Source organism: Physella acuta, unplaced genomic scaffold (genome assembly GCF_028476545.2).
Source record: "Physella acuta isolate Inbredline_101_S28 unplaced genomic scaffold, ASM2847654v3 ptg000085l, whole genome shotgun sequence".
Taxonomy (NCBI): domain Eukaryota; kingdom Metazoa; phylum Mollusca; class Gastropoda; family Physidae; genus Physella; species Physella acuta.
Window position 1 is genome coordinate 459,847 of NW_026731605.1, and position 11,019 is coordinate 470,865.

The following is an 11,019-nucleotide window of genomic DNA, read 5'->3' on the forward strand; positions in this document are numbered from 1 at the left end:
GATTATTGTTGTGGTGGAGTTGTTGTTTCATCTAATTATTGTTGTATGTGTAATTATCGATGGAAGACTAATTGGGGTGAGAAATTGGCAGAGTTTCTTCCAGGCAACTCTTCGGGGGGGCTAAGCCCCCCCCCCCCTGAAAAATTTTTACCGGCCCCCCCCCCCCGAACGAAATGAAATTTATATACTTTATATAGAAAATATATACTTTTAACAGTGTCCGCCCCCCCCCCCCCCCCGAAGAAAGTCTACCGCCCCCCCCCCCCGGAGAAAAAAGTCTGGAAGAAACACTGGAAATTGGCTGTCGGTGGGAAACTGATCGAGGTGGGAAAAGACTAGGCCTACATGTTTTTACGTTAAAGTGGCATTCAGTTAACAGTGTGTTGGAATGCTTAAACTATGGTGAATATTTTCGCCATTTTGTTATCGGTTAAATAATTTGACACGCATGAGAGATACGCAGCCCCGGTGGCACAATCGGTTAGCGCGCCGTACTTATAGACAGTACCTTCCCATTGTAACCAATGGAGTCAAGTCATGCGGAGGTTGTGAGTTCGATCCTCACCCGGGGCAGGTTTTTTTTTTTTACCGTAAACAGAAATTTTACAAACTTTTATTAAAAGGGTTTTTTTCCCTTAGAATTTTGTTTAGTTACCAAAAATTACTAGAACCCTAGGTAGGCCTACATCCAATTGGTAGGGAAGTTTTACGAAAACCTCGCAACCAAGTTTTTGTAATCGCGTATATTTTGATAACACTGCTCAAGATTTTAAAAATATTCCCTGTCCATTTGGAGAATTTCCTGGGGCGGTGGCATTGCTGTCTTTTAAACATATCCCACATATTACCGTAACCATATCACACACATTACCGTAACCATATCCCCCACATTACCGTAACCATATCCCACATATTACCGGGGCGATATCCCACACCGTTAAAAGTATATATTTTCTATATAAATTCCATTTTGTTCGAAGGGGGGGGGGGGCGAAGAGATGCCTGGGAGAAACTCTACCTTACTGTCAGGCTAAAAAGGTGACTCATATTTAGGCCTAAACATGGTTTATCAACAATTGACAGTTTTTTTATGACGTAATATGATGGAAATATGATCGCGTTAAGTCTATAATATTTAATTTAGTAAACAAGGCAGGAGCTTGTAAAATATAAACATGGTGGGGCAATGGCGTACTGGCTACACGTGATGTCAGATCTATTTTTAGTCAAACTCAAACCTGATTGGTCGAAACTTCCAGAATTTGAGTTACCTTGTAACAGATGTCTGTGACGTGTTGTCGTCTGGGTCGGCGGTTGGTCAACAACAAAAGTGTTGTCCAGTCTGGGAGATAACCATACAAACACAAACACTACAAACACAAACAATACAAATACAAACACAAACACAAACAATACAAATACAAACACAAACAATACACATACAAACAATACACATACAAACAATACAAATACAAACAATACAAATAAAATGTTGGCCTGTCTACGGGATAAGTTGACTATACCGCATCTCAGTGTTTACAATGTCCATATTGTGAGTTGTTCAGTGTGTAGTAACATTGACACACTATGCTGTTATGTTACACACTGCTCACAATTCATCGCACTTAGTTCAGACCTTCAATACACACATGTGCTAGTTAATTTTTAAAAGTAAGGTTAGGACTAGCTAGTTAGAGTTACGTTCTGATATTAGAGATTCGCTCAACCTAGAACTATGTGACATAGATGCAGGTATATTGATGGGGGTTTTGTATACATTACACAAAACACAGAGGGTTAAGTTTGGTTTATTTTTATCTCATCGGGTACGTTGCAGGTATACTGTCTCGTATACCTGTGTGTTATATGGGTTACGTGGCGGGTATAGAGCAGTCTGATATACCTGTGTTATAAAGGTATAGAGCAGTCTTATATACCTGTGTTATAAGGGTATAGAGCAGTCTTATATACCTGTGTTATAAAGGTATAGAGCAGTCTGATATACCTGTGTTATAAAGGTATAGAGCAGTCTTATATACCTGTGTTATAAAGGTATAGAGCAGTCTTATATACCTGTGTTATAAAGGTATAGAGCAGTCTTATATACCTGTGTTATAAGGGCATAGAGTAGTCTGATATACCTGTGTTATAAAGGTATAGAGCAGTCTTATATACCTGTATTATAAGGGTATAGAGCAGTCTGATATACCTGTGTTATAAAGGTATAGAGCAGTCTTATATACCTGTGTTATAAGGGCATAGATCAGTCTTATATACTTTTGTTATAAATAGTTTCATTTAAAGAAGTAATGGGCGAGTTTTTTTTCTCTAAGCTGAAATAATATCCACAGCATATTTTAACAAATAAATTGTGTAGTACCGTATTCGGTTATGGCTTATGGGAAGTGGATTTTCTTTAGAATGCTATATAATATGAGATAAAGTGGTCAGTAAAAATGTTATGCACCGTTTTTTGGTGGGCCGGTGTACTACAAATGTACTTTATATCTCTACGTTTTAGCTGCCTTTTTCTTATATGGCAAGTCTGCCAATAACATGTTATGTTTGTTGAGTTGAGTGACGCACAGTTCTCACACCCCCACACATAACAATGCACAGTTCGTCACGTGATTAGTATCAAATTACAAATTAATCCATCGGCAGCCTGGTGGTGACGTATTAGTCACGTGGTCACGATTTCACAGGTTCACAACCAGGAACCGGTGACGTAATGAAACTCTCCAACCTGTTGCGTCCTGACGTCATCGCCGCCATGTTTTTTAAATTAACCCGTCCACCTCCCTCTAAACAGATATGGCTGATCTCCAATTTGTGAACATTTTAAAATTTAGTTGTCACGTTTTTATTTGTGATAAAAAAAAAACGGCAAACTTTTAGTGGTGAGCAGTTACTGGCAGGCTCATAATTTGCAGAAGTTAATAGCAGGCTCATGACCTGCAGCAGTTAACGACAGGTTCGTGACCTGCACCACAGACAAACGAACACCGCAAGCTGTTGTTCCACTGTCAGACCCACCACTTCCATACGTCACACAGTTTCGTTAATATTCACATTTGTAATACCATCTGATTAGGACTAGTTGGACGGGAGCGACAACACTATGTTTATGTACATATACGTGGGCGTATGCGGACATAGTTTTACATTTGTGAGGAGGAGGTGGGTTGGGGTATGCATGGAATAAAACATTCATGATTTTACAAAGCCCTTTAATCAAAGCCCCTATGTTAAAATCCCATATAAAGCCCCTATGTTAAAATCCCATATTAAGCCCCTATGGTCAAAGCCCCTACGACCAAAGCCCCTATGACCAAAGCCCCTATGGTCAAATCCCCTATGTTCAAAGCCCCTATGGCAAATGCCCCTATGGTCAAAGCCTCTATGGTCAAATCCCCTATGACCAAAGCCCCTATGGTCAAAGCCCCGCGTACCCAAAGTTTTACTTACGATTTACCGACTGCAGCTTTCTATGCCAGTGGCTTCTAACCTGTTGATTACAATGTGTCTAATCAATGAGCAATGTCTATAAGAAATTTCCACCTAAAAATGTTGATCTCTTTTTAGTTAAATTTCCATCTTAACTAAGCAATAGGCGTTCATAAAAATTCTGATACAATGTTTACGATAATTTCCATCTCAATAAACTAAAAAAAAAATTAATTTTAGAGTAAATATTCCGCCTATCTAACCTACAAATTTTGATATATTTCTAGCCATATCTCCTCTGCACTAACACTTAAACATTCTGATATATTTCTACGTCAACTCCTGACTAAACCAAGACGTTACGTAGACAGGGAGATAACCCGTCTGGGGCTTGCGTGTTATTGCCGCGTCACCCTCGACCCAACCCACTCGTCCTTTTGACTTGCCGAGGCTTAGCTGTGAGGCCCGGACAGGATGCAATTAGAAACATTTCCCTCTCGAGGCGCGGGTACCGTAAACCCAGTTCTAATCGATGATCCAATTTGGAGGGATTTATGTCCCCTTTTGTTTTGGATTTATGCGCCTTCATTGTCTCCCTTGTCGGCCAGCCTCGACCAGCGAAGAAAAAATGTTTATGTGTGTTTGTGTACATTATATATATATATATATATATATATATATATATATATATATATATATATATATATATATATATATATATATATAATGTGTGTTTTACTGTCACAGCCTGAAGTGCCAGCCAGTTTGACCAGCGTGTTTGGCCAATGTCCGAAGAGATTCAATTCGTACATTGGCCGGCCAATGCACGAACTTTAATGCAGCTAATGCCCGAAGTAATAAAAAAAAAACTGAGTTAAAGAGTTTTGGGTTAGTAATAGATCGGTAGGCAAACTGTCTTTAAATCCCTCAGTATATAACTCAGGTCTTTACTTTGGCAGAAGTTTTAAGATATAAATATTAAATTTGTAGTTTGTGTTGAAAAAGGAAAGGACATTATGGCGTTACTAAAACTGATGGCGGACATTACATCTAGTGACCTTTGCGTGCAGACAAAATGTCCTTATGGTAGTCGGTTGGCCGGTGATTCGGTTGTACCCATAGGCTGGACGGTGGTATGGCTGTAGCCATAAACTGGACGGTGTTATGGCTGTAGCCATAGAATGGACGGTGTTACGTCTGTAGCTATAGACTGGACGATGTTATGACTGTAGCTATAGAATGGACGGTGTTATGGCTGTAGCTATAAACTGGAATATAGTATGGCTGTAGCTTAGGATTTGGCTGTGTTATGGCTGTAGCTAGAGAATTGCAGGTGGTATGGCTGTAGCCATAGATTGGACGGTGTTATGGCTGTAGCCATAGAATGGACGTGTTTCATGGGTAAAATTATCTTCCTGTTCTTGTTAAAATGCCGAATTTTGTTAGTTGCATATAATCTACGGGGGTATATAGTAGCTTTCTGTATCTGACAGTCTGCTGTGACTGGGTGTAAGCTGTATCTTGCTGTATGCTGTAACTTTCAGTATGCTGTAGTTTTAGGTATGCGGTAGCTGACTGTATGCTGTAGCCTTCAGTATGATGTGACTGACTGTATGCTGTAGCTTTCTGTATGCTGTAGCTAGCTGTATGATACCTGTAAAACGCTCAAATCCCAAAAGTTACCCCATTTACTGGTCAATCTGTTACTATTATATTGTACACCTTAACACAATGACCTAACTTTCCTATATTAAAAAATCTAAATATAACCGCCACCCTAACCCCAAACTTTCCCTCTGTGTTTTTATACGGATGAGTCACCAGCAGCGGGTATTAGTTTTGATTTGGTGTAATGGTTGTTTGAGAAGGGGGGGGGGGAAGGGGGGATTCAAAATGCAAGTTTTTTTCTCTCGATCGATTTCTGGAACGCGAGTTGGGAGTTCTGGAATTTAAAAATACAGTCACGTGACCGGGTGAAATTCGAATTGTCCGAGCAGTGTGGCGTGTGATTTGTTGGGCGCATTCGTTCTGATGGGGGGGGGGGGGGAAGGTCATGCATGTATGGGGGGGGGGGGGGTCATGGAGGGAGGGCAGGAAGGGCAAAGAGGAAACAAACATGTGCATGGCATGGTAGCAGAAAGGTGACATTGGTGATACTATCAAAGAGGTGACATGGTGGTAGTATCAAAGAGGTGACATGGTGGTAGTATCAAAGAGGTGACATTGGTGATAATATTAAAGAGGTGACATGGTGGTAGTATCAAAGAGGTGACATTGGTGATACTATCAAAGAGGTGACATTGGTGATACTATCAAAGAGGTGTTATTGGTGATACTATTAAAGAGGTGACATGAGAGTTTGACACCGACAGTGAGGTTCTATGATCAGAATTTGACCTGAAGCTCTGCCTGTATGTTGGTTCAACACAGTCCCTCGTGATGAAGTAATGCACACCAAACACTAGTGTACAACAACAGTCGGATCAATATCTACGCTCGGCTAAACCTGACTAGTCCATGACATCATAAATAACTCAATAACATCACCCATCGATGCTCAAACTCCACTCAACGATACTATACACCACCCAACGATACTCAAACACCACCTAACGATACTCAAAACCCCCACAACGATACTCAAACACCACCCAACGATACTACTCAAACACCATCCGACGATACTCAAAACCCCCACAACGATACTCAAACACCACCCAACGATACTCAAACACCACCCAACGATACTCAAACACCACCCAACGATACTCAAGCACCACCCGACGATACTCAAACAACACCCATCGATACTCAAACACCACCCATCGATACTCAAACACCACACAACGATACTCAAAACCCCCACAACGATACTCAACAACCACCCGACGATACTACTCAAACACCATCCGACGATACTCAAACCCCACACAACAATACTCAACCACCCGACGATACTACTCAAGCACCATCCGACGATACTCAAACACTACCCAACGATACTAAACACCACCCAACGATACTAAACACCACCCAACGATACTCTCATGAAACCAAAAAACCACCCCTACCCTATGCCAACCCTAGCAGGCTGCCCCTTACCCTTACACCAACCCTCTACACCCCCCCTCTCCCACACCACCCCCACAACCAAAGAACCCCATTAAAGCGGTCACTGACTCCCATAGATGCATATGAGCAGACGCCAGGAATCTGGCGCGTGGTTTTACAGCCCACCTTCTACTGTGGACACCCCACCCCCATAGTCTCACCTACCCTCCATTATGAGGACCCCACAGAGACCCGGCACAGAATGAAGCCATTGGTTAGGGACAAACTAAATGTTCTTATCGTCCAAGTTGGCGATCATATATATTTTTTTTCTAGACCATCGCCAGCAAATTTGGCACATTATCTCCTGACTAGAGCAGTGGAGGGGGAAGGGGGGGGGGGGTGGGTGTCTATGAAAGCAAATGTCTGAGTAACGATTTTTGTTCTTGTAATTTGGACACTGTGCAGTCAAACCTCGGGTTTCGTTACCTTCGGTTTAAGTTTCGGTTTTTGTCAATTTTTTCCCCCTGGAAAATAAGTTTTCATTTTTTTTGTCGGTTGCCTTGGATTTCGTCGAAGCACATCTACAAAAAACGAAGATCGAAACACTCGAATGTGTGGATCCCTCCCATCTTACCCCCTTCCCCTCCCCACAATGTGTAGACATACTGTCATTTTCTATTTGTTTGTGTGCTTTTCTTGTAATTATTGCTACTGCGGTTGAATACTACAATAGTGTGGCTCATCTGTTTCTCTGACCTAAACATGCAGTGAATTGTTCGTGTGGTCTGTGTCGTCAACACTATAATTTATTTTTATATATATAATTTTCACTTCTCAAATCAGGTACCCATTAGAGCTGAGTGTACTCAGCAGAATCGAGCTAGCGAATCGAACTCGAGTCATACAGGATAGAACCCCCCCCTACTCACCCCACCCCGCACACTCTCAGAATCCACGACCCACCACATCCCACCCCAGCTTTCCCGCGCGCCAGCTGTGTGCTTACTCCTCCGTCAAACCACGTGACGTATGTTTATGTAAATGGTGAGCGGAGTTATTGCCCCCGCGCACGCCACCATTTGCATACGGTGCGCGTGAAAATATGACGGCTAATTAGAACACACGGCCGTGGGACGTCATTGAGACGTCACACACACCCAGACGTCAGCTGGCCCGAGCTTATTTACAAAGTGTTCCATCGTTAAACAACAGGCGAGGGTGTGGGAGGTGAAGGGGGTGGTGTCGGGGAGGGGAGGGGGGACCAAGGGCGTCGGTGTTTATTTGTGTATTTCCATAATTTGTACACGCCCGGTTTTATTTGTTTACAACTTCTGGGCAGCTCTCCAAATACCTCCCCCACCCCTCCCCAATTTCGCCCCACCCCCTAGATTCCTAGTCGACATGAAACAAAACAATAGAAGCAATGTAGGTAATTTTCCGTTATTCCGATGCTTTTTATAAAGGCCAGATATAGATGTTTATTGGTTGTCAAAATGATCACTATTTCAGTAACTGTCAATATATCAAGTTTTCAGTAGCTGGTCAAAATTATCAATATATCCAATATATCCAGTAATGATCAAAATACCAATATATTCTGCAATGATCAAAATATGAATATATTCAGTAATGATCAAAATACGAATATATTCAGTAATTGTCAAAATATGAATATATTCAGTAATGGTTAAATTATGAATATATTTAGTAATGGTCAAACTATGAATATATTCAGTAATTGTTAAAAATATGAAAATATTCAGTAATGGTCAAAATTTGAATATATTCAGTAATGGTCAAAATACCAATATATTCAGTAATTGTCAAAATATGAATATATTCAGTAATGGTCAAAATATGAAAATATTCAGTAATGGTCAAAATATGAATATAGTCAGTAATGGTAATCAAAACAGTTAAGACCGTCACGTGATGGTTTTCTTAACTCAGCTGAAGAGTTCCAAAACATTAGAACACTTCCGTATGTTTTTTCCTAGATCTATTTATAAACAAAATGTAATGGAAAACTTTCAACCGATTCCCCAACTGCGATTCGCTATTCAATTGAAACACGCGGTGCTTAAAACAAACTCTTGACCGGTCTCTCCGCGGGCCGGTTCCGTTCCCGGACCGGAAATGCCGGCTGGTTGACCGGCGTGTGTCGAATTACTCCCCAGCTATTTCGCTGTCAACTTCCAGCGTGACCCCCACAGCCCTCCCCCACCCCACGCCACTCACCCCCCGGCATTCGACCAGGTCGATACCGGTGACGTATCAACCCAGCCACCAGGGCGGGGGTGGTCTGCGAAACTGGCGGCCCCGGGGTCGGGCAGTCGGAAATTGTTTAAAGGGGACATCTGATATAGGGATTGGATTTACGGCAACTGCTCTTAGGTTGTCGGAACTGTAATCTTAGGAGCACGCGCAGGGAATGTCGGAATGTAGCGTATTGGAATGTGACATGTCGGAATGTTACATGTCGGAATATCAAATTAAATATGTCACATTTTGGTATGTCACCTTTCGGAATGTCACATTTTAGAATGTCACATTTTGGAATGTCACTTATTGGAATGTCACATTTTGGAATGTCACATTTTAGAATGTCACATTTTGGAATGTCACATATTGGAATGTCACATGTCGGAATGTCACATATCGGAATGCCACATGTCGGAATGTCACACAACAGAATGTCACATATCGGAATGTCGCTTGAAACAATGTCACAAATCGGAATGCATCATGTCATAAGTGCACTTGCATGAACAACTTAAAGAAAATACAAATCCACAAAACAGGCCGGCGTGTAGAAAAAAAAGATAAAACAAATTGTCTTCTCATAATCCTCTAAATAAAAGATGAAGCCGGCGGCCCCGGGGGGAACTTAAAGATGAGGGTCGGATTGATTTTTGAGGAAATTGGAAAATGCCAGAACAGTACACAAAGGTTTTGGTGTTAGCAGAGGGAAGGGGGGGGGGTCGGTTTTATATTTGCTGAGCTAAGCTACATGTATCTAAGTTTACAGATCGACGTCTTAAATTTAGTTTAATCGGTCATGTTTTTTTATTCTACTATTGTGTTAGTTAAAACAAAAAGCAAGTTAGAAGATTAGCTAGGTGTTAGAGAACTGAAACAGGGCGGGGAATTAGCCTGTAATGTATCAGACAGATGACTAGCTGCTTATCTCCTCCAATGGTACGGCGTGGTGAGACGGTAGAACGTACGACTGCTAACGCAAAAGTCTCGAGTTCGAATCCCAGGTTCGTGACAGCAGAGCTTCCTTGAGTAAACCCAGCTCGGATTGGTACCTTACTTACGTTAAGTAAACCAACGTCGCATGCGCGTAGTGCTGGCCAGACTATCCTTTCATATGTTGAGGTCACTGAAACAACTGAACTATGTTTCACTGCTCACCAGAGTTTCTTCCAGGCATCCGCCCCCCCCCCCCCCCCCCCGCCCCCACCAAAAAAGTCTACTGCTCCCCCTCGAACGAAATGGAATTTATATAGTAAACATATACTTTTACTAGTATCCGCCCCGCCCCGGTAAAATGTACACTGCCCCCCCCCCCCGAAAATATCAAGTGCCCCCCCCCCCACCGGAGAAAAAACTCTGGAAGAAACACTCTGCTGCTCACAACCATTAGGTCCAGACGGTGCTTAGTTAAAAAAAATTACACAAAAAGACGCAATAAAAGAGAAGCGTTGGCTTCTGTTTTCACCATTTTTCTTCACAAGTCGCTGTTGTTTAATTTAAATTTTATTTTCAACTAGAAACTAACCCTCAACATCTGAATAATCTGATATAGATTCTAAGTGCCTAATTGACGCCTTCGTTTATTGCGCGTCGTCTAAATACCGAAACTGGTTTTTTTTCTTACTGACACTAGCGCGTGCATGGCTCGCGCTAGGCGGGGCGAAAGAGACAGGAGAGCGGGCGAAGGGGAGATTAAAAAAAAAAGAATAATTACGCCAGAAAAAGGGGAGATAACCAGAAAAATACTAGCGACGAGAGAACGTGGGACTGGATGAGCGCATTGAGTTGGCGGGGCGACAGGACGAGGCGGGAAGAGAAAATAAAGCACAACAAAACAAAAAGCGATTGATTGAGAATCTAGCGGCTAGACCAGTGGGGGAGAGACGAGATCTCGTGTCAGCGCGTTGTTTCATTGTTTCAGCAGGCAGGAGAGCTGTGTGATTTACTGGCTCGAATTGGGAGCTGTTGTTGTTTTCATTCAAGTGGTTTTAGCCTATCCAAGTCTATTCTAGGATCGTGTAGACTGGCCTAGTTTAGAGTCACTGGTGGTGCATCTATTTATTCCTAGGCTGTGGGAAAAATTCGTCCATCCTTGCTTGCTATTCTGAGAATATTGTGGTGTGTTTTTGTTTTCTATTTTTGGAAATGTAAGTTTTAAAACCCGGTGCTCTACTTTTATTTTGGTCTGTAGTTTCAGAAAACTAACAATGTTAGTATTCATCACTGGATCTATCATGTTAGCTTAGGAAGCTTCCAACG

At 42.0% G+C, this 11,019-nt stretch overlaps 1 non-coding gene across 1 annotated transcript; it reads left to right on the forward strand.

The window, feature by feature from the left end:
* Positions 1-462: 462 nt before the first annotated feature.
* On the forward strand, positions 463-573 carry Trnai-uau (transfer RNA isoleucine (anticodon UAU)). The gene is made up of 2 exons: positions 463-500; positions 538-573. It is a non-coding gene; the product is annotated as a tRNA-Ile (tRNA).
* The last annotated feature ends 10,446 nt before the right edge of the window (positions 574-11,019 follow it).